The following is a 10740-nucleotide window of genomic DNA, read 5'->3' as shown; positions in this document are numbered from 1 at the left end:
GTGGAGAGCATCGTCAACCACGTCTGAGGGGAAATTGCGGTCTTTGAAGAAGGAGGCCATCTGGGTTGTTCGGTATTGGAATAGGTCCTCTTGGGAGCAGATGCAGCGAAGGAATTGGGAATATGGGATGGTGTTTTTACAGGGGGAAGGGTGGGAAGAGGTGTAATCTAGGTAGCTGTGTGAGTCAGTCGGTTTATAGTATACGTCCGTGTTGAGTCGGTCGTCCGAGATAGAGATGGAGAGGTCTAGGAAGGGGAGGGAGGAGTCTGAGACGGTCCACCTGCACCTCCACCTATCGCATTCCCAACGCCCCTACCCCAAGTCCCTCCTCCCTACCTTTTATCTTAGCCTTCTTGACACACCCTCCTCATTCCTGAAGAAGGGCGTATGCCCAAAACATCGATTCTCCTTCTCCTTGGATGCTGCCTGACCTGCTGCACTTTTCCAGCAACACATTTTTAAGCTTTTTTCAAGTGACCACAAGTTACCTTTCGATTTGTAATTATCTGATGTCTCTATGGTTTGCTAAACTGTGTACATTTACCACTCTTTTCCCCAATGAATTCAAGTAAAATTCAATTTCAGAAACCAAAGTAACAAAGCCTTTAAAACATATAAACTAGGTCACTAGGCTTAAGTAACACCTGCTCCCACAAAGAAATGAAAAACACCTTTGTAATGTTTTTTCATTTTTACCATAGTCACCAATATGATGACTAATAACATTTTTATATTGAAACAATTCCATTCTAATTAAGCTTTAAAAGGCCTTGGTGAGACCACCCCTGGAGCATTGCTTGTAGTTTTGATGTCTCCAACTAATAAAGGATATATTTGCCATAGAGAGTGCAGCAGAGGTTCACCTGGGGTGGCCGGACTGTCACAAGATGAGAGGTTCATTTGACTGGATCTGCTTTCAGTTGTGTTTAGAAAGATAGGTAGGATATTGTGTAACTTGGAAGATTTACAAGGATGTTGCTAGGGTTGAAGGGTTTGAGCCGTAGGGAAAGGCTGAATAGGCTGGAGCTGTTTTCCCTCGAGCATCGGAAGGTGAGGGGTGAGTTTATAGAGGTTTATAAATCATGAGGTTTTTTCCGTGGGGTGGGGACATCCAGAATTAGAGGGCATAGGTTTAGGGTGAGAGGGGAAAGACATAAAAGCGATCTAAGGGGCAACTTTTTCATACAGAGGGTGGTACGTGTATTAGATTAGATTCTCTACAGTGTGGAAACAGGCCCTTTTGGCCCAACAAATCCACACCGCCCCTCCAAAGAGAAATCCACCCAGACCATTCCCCTACCCTATATTTACCCCTGACTAATGCACCTAACGCTGTGGGCAATTTAGCATGGCCACTTCACCTGACCTGCACATCTTTGGATTGTGGGAGGAAACTGGAGCACCCGGAGGAAACCCACGCAGACACGGGGAGAATGTGCAAACTCCACACAGACAGGCAGGAATCGAACCCAGGTCCCTGGTGCTGTGAGGCACTGAGCCACCGTGCCGCCCCAAATGGAATGAGCTGCCAGAGGAAGTGGTGGAGACTGGTACAGTCTCAGCAATTAAAATGCATTTGGATGGGCATATGAATAGGAAGTGTTTAGAGGGATATGGATCAAGTGCTGACAAATGAGACGAAATTTATTTAGGATATCTGTTTGGCATGAGTGAGTTGGACAGAAGAGTCAGTTTCCATGCTTTACGTCTTTATGAGAGGAGAACTTTATCCCATTCAAACAGAGCTGGACAGACCGGATGCAGGAAAATGCTTTCCCATTTCCCTTCCCCACCTCAGAAGACCATGGTGGACAAGTCACTAAACATATTCAAGAAAGAGATCGATAAATGTTTAGATTTTAAAGACATCGAGGATATGGAGAGAAAGGAGGAATATGACAATGAGGTAAAGATCAGCCGTGATCAGATTGAATAGTGAAGCAGGCTCAAAGGGCTGAATGGCCTACTTTTGCTTTTAGTTTCTAAATATCATTCTTCTCCTGCCAAACCCCCTCCTCTCTCCAATCTGTTACCTTGTCCATTAGGCGGTCTACTTAAGCTGTGTTATCATTTTCAAGTGGTATCCAATCAAAGTATGTAATAGTCAATTCTTATGTCTCTTCTTTCATGCTCATAGGTTCCATATTGGCTAAATCCAAAGAAATATTTAGTTAACTAAAATATTAAGCTGTCTTCCTGCTCAGCTGCAGGCACATCTTCATTTTTATGTTCATTTTCAAGGTATAAATATTCAACATTCTCTTCCATGATAAAAAGTTCAAAGTTACCTCCTTAATTTTTAATTGTTTGCCAACCTTTCAGTCAGTTTTGCAAACACTATTAACCTAACCTTGTTTAATTGTTGCATGCCAGTCAGATACCAATCTTCCTTCTCTGGAGAAAAAAAAAACTAACAATTACCAAAGCCGTTCTGCTTCTCACTAAGTACAATAAAATCTTACCATAAAATCTTGTTAGCTTAAAGGCTAGCCAATATTCTAGTGTACCTACAGTGGTCTTTGATTTAGAAATCCTGGCAACAACCCTCAATTTTCTACAGCTTTTAAGTGCAACTCCACCATTCTAGTTCACAGTTTCTCAGCACTATATTCCTGCGCTCTCTCTGTATCAAACGATTCACTATCCTGTGAGTGAAGTGATTCTTCCCAATCGGAGTCATAAATGGCTTCCATAATTCTGAGACCGCGTCCCTTCATCCTAGACTCTGCAGCCAGGGGAAACACTCTTTCTATATCTACTCTGTTTACCAGTTTAAGAACTTTGTACATTTATATGTGATCCCATCTCATTTTTCTTAACTATACACAATGCAGGTCTGATTTCCTTAACATTTTATCATAGAAGAAATCTACCATCCAAGAAATTAGTCTAGTGAGCCCTCTGCTGCACTCTCTCTATCGCAAGTATATTCTTCCTTCGACAAGGAGACCAGAACTACACACAATACTCCAGGTGCACTCTTACCAGTGTTCTGTACAATTCAAGTAAAACATATTTATTCTTGTACTCAAATCCACTGCAATAAAAGCTAAGATACCATTTACTTTGCTAATTGCTTGCTGCACCTGCATATTAACATTCAGTGACTTATGAATAAGGACATCCGGGTTCCTTTGGACACAATTACTTTCCAATCTCTCAACATTTGAAAAATATTCTGCGCCTTGGTTCCATCTACCATCTCACGTTTATCCATGTTATATTCCTTTTGCCATGGCTTGCCTGTTCTGCCAGTCCAAAGCTCCTTGAAATCTCTTTGCATTCTCATAACAACACACATTCCCATGTGGTTTTGTGTCATCTCTAAATTTGGAAATGTTACATTTAGTTCCCCCAAATCACTGATATCGATTCTGAACAACTGGAGTCCAAGTACTAATTCTTAAGAAATGCTCCCCATCACAAGTTGGTAACCTGAGATTTACCAGTTCATTCATGCTGTTTGTTTTCTTAATATCCATTAATTATCTTTTCATGTTCTTCCTTAATGCATCTGCTCTAGCTTTGTTTAGTAACTGTCTTGTGGGAATTTATCGATTATCTTCTGAAAATCCAAACATAGCACATTGAGTAGTCCCCTTACCTATTTTGCTAATAACATCTTCAAAAAACTCCTATGGTTTTTCAAGAATGATTTTTCTTTCATAAATCCAAGTGCCCATTTCAATCAGTCGTTTCTAAATGTCTGATTATTACCTCCTTTAAAACTGATTCTCATGTTTTCCTGATCACTGATGTGAGGTTAACAGGGCTGGAGTTCCCAATTTTCTATCTTCTTCCTTTCTTAAATAATGGGATTAGGAAACATGTTCACTCATGCATTCAGTATCTCCATAGACATCTCAGTCAGCTCTCTGGGATTTAGATCAATGGTCGTGGGAAGTTGTCATTTCCAAGCACTATTTCTTTACCAATATTAATTTATTTCAGTTGCTCATTCTCACTCCTTCTATGGGTCTCAGTTATTTTTGACTTGAAGTCTTTGTCATCAAGCTCTCGGTTCCTCAGGTGACCAAAAACTATGCTGGCTCATTGGATAAGATGTTGAATTTCATCTATGATGTCTCCTGTCAATGAGAGGAGGCTCCCAATTTATAGGAATTGATCTACTTGTCTAATGGCTCTCAACTTGGATTGTAATAGGAATTGCACATAAACAAGACCATCTGTATACAGCAGAGGTTGGATGGTATAGGTTATGGATTGAAAGCACTCAAGATTGAACAGTTTCCTGCTCATTCTGTCTATTAGCCCCACACCAGTGAAAGTTTCAGGGATATGGTGTGGAACATTTTGCAACGGGAATTTGGAGAAGGTCATTAGTATGAAAACATAGGCTTGCTTGACCTCAATCTTCACATGTTTGGGTCTGCACAGGATCCATTAATGAGGATTAGGGTTTGCATGTTATCATGCAGCAGCAGGAGTTGGTGATGGACTTCTGTGGGAAAACAAATATTAGGTTAATCCTCCATAATCGAACCTAGTTTACAGAGTGGAAGGTTTTATTCGGGTCAAAACAATCATGTATAGAGGTTGCTGTTTCTCTCTGCATTTTTCATGGTGTGACGATCATGTGCCATTGTGCCTCTTGATAAATGTTATTAAACTTGGAAGCATGCATAAGATTTACAAGAATGTTGCCTTGGTTGGAGGATTTGAGCCACAGGGAGGGGCTAAATAGGCTGGGGCTATTTTCTCTTGAGCGTTGGAGGCTGAAGGGTGGTATTGTGGATGTTTATAAAATCATGAGGGGCATGGATATGGTGAATAGCCAAGGTCTTTTTCCCAAGGTAAGGGAGTCCAGAACTAGAAGGCATAAGTTTAAGGTGGGAGAGGAAAGATATAAAAGGGACATCGAGGACAACTTTTTCACACAGCCAGTGGTGCGTTTATGGAATGAGCTGCAAGAGGAAGTGGTGGAGGCTAGTACAATTACAATATTTGAAAGGCATCTGGATGAATACATGAATAGGAAGAGTTTAGAGGGATATGATCCAAGTGCTGGTTGATGGGAAGAAATTAATTTAGGAGAACTGGTCAGCATGGATGAGTTGGACCGAAGGGTCTGTTTCTGTACAACTCTATGACTCTGTGACAGAATCCATATTGTGACTCTGGGAAGAACTTTTCAGCATGTGGGAGGAGGCAATTGAAGAAGATTTTTGCAAAGATATTCACGATGATAGTAGGGATACCTTTCTATATGTATCATTACCAATCCTATGTCCTTTCTTAGGTTGCTTACAACAGTAACATCTTGGAAATCTCCAGAGATGTTATCATTCTTTGAGATGAGGGAATAAGATTACATAACTGAGCCAAGGGTGTTTCTCTGCCATGTTTGAGTAGTGTTGCAGGGGTTCTGTCTACGCTGGCAGCCTTGTTGATTCTTGACTGTAAGGTGGCTTTTTCAAACCTGTGCCATTTTTGGGTTGGGTTGAAATGTTGGCAGCTTGCATGCTGTAAGCAGAAGAGAAAAACATTGATGAAAGCAAATGTAAGTCCCTTAAAATCAGAAACAGGGGAATTTATAATGTGTCCCAAAGAACTGGCTAATCAACTAAATAAACAGTTTGGTAAACAAAAAGCCAAAAGAACTATGGATGCTGGAGATCAGACATTGCTGGAAGTCTAGCAGCATCTGTGGAGACAAATCAGAGTTAACATTTCTGGACCAGTGTCTCTTCTTCAGAACTGAATACTTTGGTTCTGTGTTCACAACTGAGGACACAAATAGCATACCAGAATTATTCAAGAACACAGGGTTTAGTGAGAAGGATGAACTGAAAAAAGTCCGAGTTAGTTGGAAATGGTGTTGTGCAAATTGATGGGGGCAAAGGCTGATAAGTATCCAGGACTTGATAAATTACGTAGCACCGTACTTGGAGGAGTGGCTGTAGAAACAGTGGATGCATTGGTGATCATCTTCCAAGATTCTATAAGATCAGGAACAATTCCTATAGATCAGAGGGTAGCTAATGTAACTCCCTTATTTAGGAAGGGAGACAGAGAGGAAAGTGGGAATAGTAGAGTGGTTAGTCTGATGTTGATAGTGGAGAAAATGCTTGAGTCCATTAATGAAAGAATCAGTAGCTCAGCATTGGCAGGATCAGACTGAGTCAGCATGGATTTATGAATGGGAAATCATGCTTGGCACGTCTGCTGGAGTTCTTCGGGGATGCAAGCAGTACAGTCGGTAAAGGGCAGACAGTGAATGTGATTTATTCGGACTTTGAGAAGGCTTCTGACAAAATTCCACTTTTTAGAGATGAGAATCTAAAATGAAGGCACATGGGAAATAGGGGTAGTGTATTGAGATAGACAGAAAACTGCTTGGCAGACTGGAAACATACAAAACAGGTGTAGGAGTAGGCCATTCAGCCCTTCAAGCCTGCACCACCATTCAATATGATCACGGTGGATCGTGGCAGTTCCAGTATCCCACTCTCGCTTTCTCTTCATGACCCATGATCCCTTTAGCTGCAAGGGCCATACACAGCTCCCTCTTGAATATATCTAATGAACTAGTCCCAACAGCTTTCTGTGGTAGAGAGGAGGAAGAGTAACAAAGAATAGGAATAAACAGTTTTATTTTCTGAATAGTAGGAGGTGACTAGTGGGATGCCACAGGGATCAGTGCTTGGACACCAGATATTCATAAGATAGGCCACTTTTGAAATATTTCATGCAATTCTGGTCTCCTTCCTAATGGAAGGATGTTGTGAAACTTTAAAGTGTTCAGAAAAGATTTACAAGAATGTTGCCAGGGTTGGAGGATTTGAGCTATAGGGAGAGGCTGAACAGGCTGGGACTGTTTTCCCTCCAGCATCGGAGGCGGAGGGAAAACCTTGTAGAGGTTTATAAAATCATGAGGGGCATGGATAGGATAAATAGACAAGGTTTTCCCCTGGAGTGGGCTGGTCCAGAACTGGAGGGCATAGGTTAGGGTGAGAGGGGAAAGATTTAAAACGGATCTAAGGGGCAACTTTTTCACATAGAGGGTGGTGCATAGAGGAATGAGCTGCCAGAGGAAGTGGTGGAGGCTAGTACAATTGCAGCTGGCATCTGAATGGGTATATGAATAGGAAGGGCTTCGAGGGTTATGGGCCAAGTGCAAGCAAATGGGATTAGACTGGTTAGGATATCTGGTCGGCATGGACAAGTTGGACTGAGGGTCTTTTCCATGCTGTACATCTCTATGAATCTGAATTATTTAGATGAGGGAACTAAATCAAATATTTCCAAGTTTGCAGATGACACAAAGCTCGATGGACTGTGAGAATAATGCAGAGATACTTCAATGTGGTTTGGATGAACTGAGTGAATGTGCAAATGTGTGAAATAAATGTGAGGTTATTCCACTTTGGGAGCAAGAACAGGAATGCAGATTATTAATTGAATGGCTATAAATTGAGAGATGAGAATGTGCAATGAGACCTCGAGTCCTCATCCACCATTCGCTGAAGGTAAGCATGCAAGTACAACAGTGGTAAAGAAGGCAAATCGTATTTTGACCTTGAAAACGAGAGGCTTTGAGTACAGGAGCAGGGAGTTATTCTGCAATTATACAGGGCCTTGTTGAGACCACACCTGAATATTGTGTGTAGTTGTGGTCTCCTTATCTGGGCAATGATATTTTTTCCTATAGAGAGAGTATTGCAACAATTTACTAGACTGATTTCTGGGGTGGTGGGACTGACATATGAGAAGAGTTTGAATCAGTTAGGATTCTACTCACTGGAAGAAGAATGAGAGGGGATTTCATAGAATCACATAAAATGTTATCAGACTTGACAGGGTAGATGCAGGAAGGATGTTCCCAATGGCAGGGAAGGCCAGAATCAGGGCCACACTCTAAGGAGATGGGGCAACCATTTTGCACTGAAATGTGGAGACATTTCTGCACCCAGAAGTGGTGAGTAGTGGAATTTGTTACCGTAGGAAGTAGTTGGGGCAAGAAAGAGTTGGGTTTAGCATTTGGGGTTCAAGGAATCAAAGGATATGGAGGAAACCAGAAACAGGCTTTTGAGTTGGATGATCAACCATGATGATAATGAATGGTAGAGCAAGCTCAAAAGGCCAAGTGGCCTACTCCTGTTCCCATTTTCTATGTTTTTATGATCAAGGGCACTCACTTTGAAGATCAAGACTCAGTAAGGAGATTCTTATTGATCCTTTCAATGAGTGCAGTCTGTCTCTCTGTCCTTAATGAGTGACACTCCATTCTTAGGCCTCAATGGGGAATGTCTGTGGGTTTTCGGCCTGTAGATGGATTTGACTGCCCTGAAGAATTCATGTGCTGTATGGTGTCAGCTGTCAAGGCACCAAGGTCATGGCCTACAAGGTAGCAGTCTTTGTTTATGCATCAGACATGAACAATGTAGAACAGATATCACAAATCCCTTGAGAAATATCACCAGCAATACCTCTGCAATATTCTGCAATTTCCGTTGCAGGATAGATAGACCAATCTTGCTGTTCTCTCTCAGGACCACATCCTTAATATTGAGGCACTGTTTATGGTCAACTAATTGTATGTGGAGGTCATCTTGCCTGCATGCTTGGTGCACGCCTTCCAAAGCAGACTTTACTCAGTGCTTTGTCCTGGCAGGTGGTTACCAGGAGACAGAGAAAATGCTTCAAGAATGTGGATAAAACCTACCTTAAAAAAGAATTACTGTTCCCAACAGTCATGGGAATCCCAAGCCCAAGATAATCCCAAATGAAAAAGAAACGTGCACAAAGATGTCAGGCATTTTGGGTGTCTCCACCAAGCCCAGATAGAGGTCAAGTGCAAACAGCAGAAAGTCTGAGAAAAACCCCAGCTTATTTATAACAAGGTGTGTGGATCCCACAATAGGCTATTCAGTAATTTCAGGAACCTCAATATCAGAGTGGAAGAAAGAATGCCTTAGCAGAAGATTGTTTCTAAGAGAATTTTTGTATGAAGAAAGATATAGATTAATTATTTTGCTTCTCTGCTAATTTATTATTTCCAAATATAAATGCTCCTATGTCTGCCTGTAATGGACTTATACTTGTCTTTTGCTCCATTACATTCTTCAGGAATTTTACAGTCTTTTTTTTTACATATTTTATTCATTGCATTCATATCTCATTGTCTCTTTCATTATCAGTTTCACAATCCTTCTTTGTGAACTTTTAAGTGCTCCTGATCCTCGAGTTTACTATTTTTCTGTCAGCTTTATATGTTTCCTCCTTTGATGTGATGCAAGGTTTCACTTTTTTTTTGTTAGCCACTATTGACTCACCTTTTTGCTTTCAAAGAATGTATGTTTGTGAAAAAACTGTTACATACTACTGTCAAATCTCTTAAAGTATTTTCCCAGTCCACTACAGCCAACTTGCCCTTCATAACTTCATAGTTACCGTTACTTAAGTTTAGACCCCAATTTTTGGATAAAACTACACCATTTCCAATATAAATGAGAAATTCCATAATATTATGGTCATTTTCCCTCCTGGTTCTTTTACAGGATTATTGATTAGTCTTTTCTTCATTCAATGATATTAGATCGAAATTAGCTTTCTCAACATGTTACTCCAGAAAACCATCTTGAAAACATTCCAGGAATTTCCATAGCATTGTTTTCATTTACCCAGTCTACACATAGAATGAAGTCATGCATAATTGCATTGCATTATCCTTGTTGCATGCACTTCTAATTGTCTCATTTATACCATGCCCAATATTACCAATACTGGTAAGAAGCAAAGACCAGTTACTTTCCAAAGAGATGGAGGAGAAAAAGGGTTAATATTGGGTATTTATGTTTCTGTGTAAGTGTGACAGATATGTGTGAAAGTTACAGCTGAACTGGTGTTTTTATTTGCTGTATAGAAATAAGGTGCCCCCTCAAGTGCAATCTACATACTCTGTCAGATGTCATGGGGCAGAATCCTGAGATTGCAGTCTGTGAAATCAATACTGGATGTTTTAAAGGCAATTGCCTTCTATAGCTGTAGTTAACTGGTTCCCATCTTGCCAGGTAGACTTCAATAGGACAACTATTTGATGAGAAATTAATTAAAGAGTGTATTAAAGTACTCCCTCATTTCTCTGTTAAAATAAAATCCCATCTATTGGCTGACTTTATTTTCTGATGTTTAGTTTTCAGAAGAGGAATAAATAAAATTCAGATATCTAGACTTGGTTGAAAATTTACATTCTATCCCAAATTTTGTGTATGATTCTGCTGAATATGAAACATTTTTAAACTGGACTGATTCACTGCTTTGTTCATCCTTTGCTTCCTTAAAAAAAGAATTATTTACTTTAGGTAAAGATTTGAAGACTCATGGTATCCTCTCAGTCTGGAAATCTATTGTGCAGAAATACATATTGTCTTAGATCTTATGGAATGCAGGGAGAACGAGCCGTTTGGATACAGAACTGGCTCAAAGGTAGAAGACAGAGGGTGATGGTGGAGGGTTTTCAGATTGGAGGCCTGTGACCAGTGGAGTGCCACAAGGATCGGTGCTAGGTCCACTTCTTTTTGTCATTCACATAAATGATTTGGATGTGAGCATAAGAGGTACAGTTAGTAAGTTTTCTGATGATGCCAAAATTGGAGGTGTAGTGGACAGCGAAGAAGGTTACCTCAGATTACAACAGGATCTTGATCAGATGGGCCAATGGGCTGAGAAGTGGCAGATGGAGTTTAATTCAGATAAATGCGAGGTGCTGCATTTTGG

At 40.6% G+C, this 10740-nt stretch overlaps 1 protein-coding gene across 8 annotated transcripts in view; it reads left to right on the top strand.

Moving 5' to 3' along the window:
• The window catches only part of trpm6 (transient receptor potential cation channel, subfamily M, member 6), a 177285-nt gene that overhangs the window by 41815 nt on the left and 124730 nt on the right, over positions 1-10740 (top strand). The gene's annotated exons all lie outside the window — the stretch shown is intronic.

This window comes from Chiloscyllium plagiosum, chromosome 2 (assembly GCF_004010195.1).
Source record: "Chiloscyllium plagiosum isolate BGI_BamShark_2017 chromosome 2, ASM401019v2, whole genome shotgun sequence".
Classification (NCBI taxonomy): domain Eukaryota; kingdom Metazoa; phylum Chordata; class Chondrichthyes; order Orectolobiformes; family Hemiscylliidae; genus Chiloscyllium; species Chiloscyllium plagiosum.
Note: the sequence above shows the minus strand (reverse complement) of the source record. Positions and strands in the feature narration are given on the sequence as shown.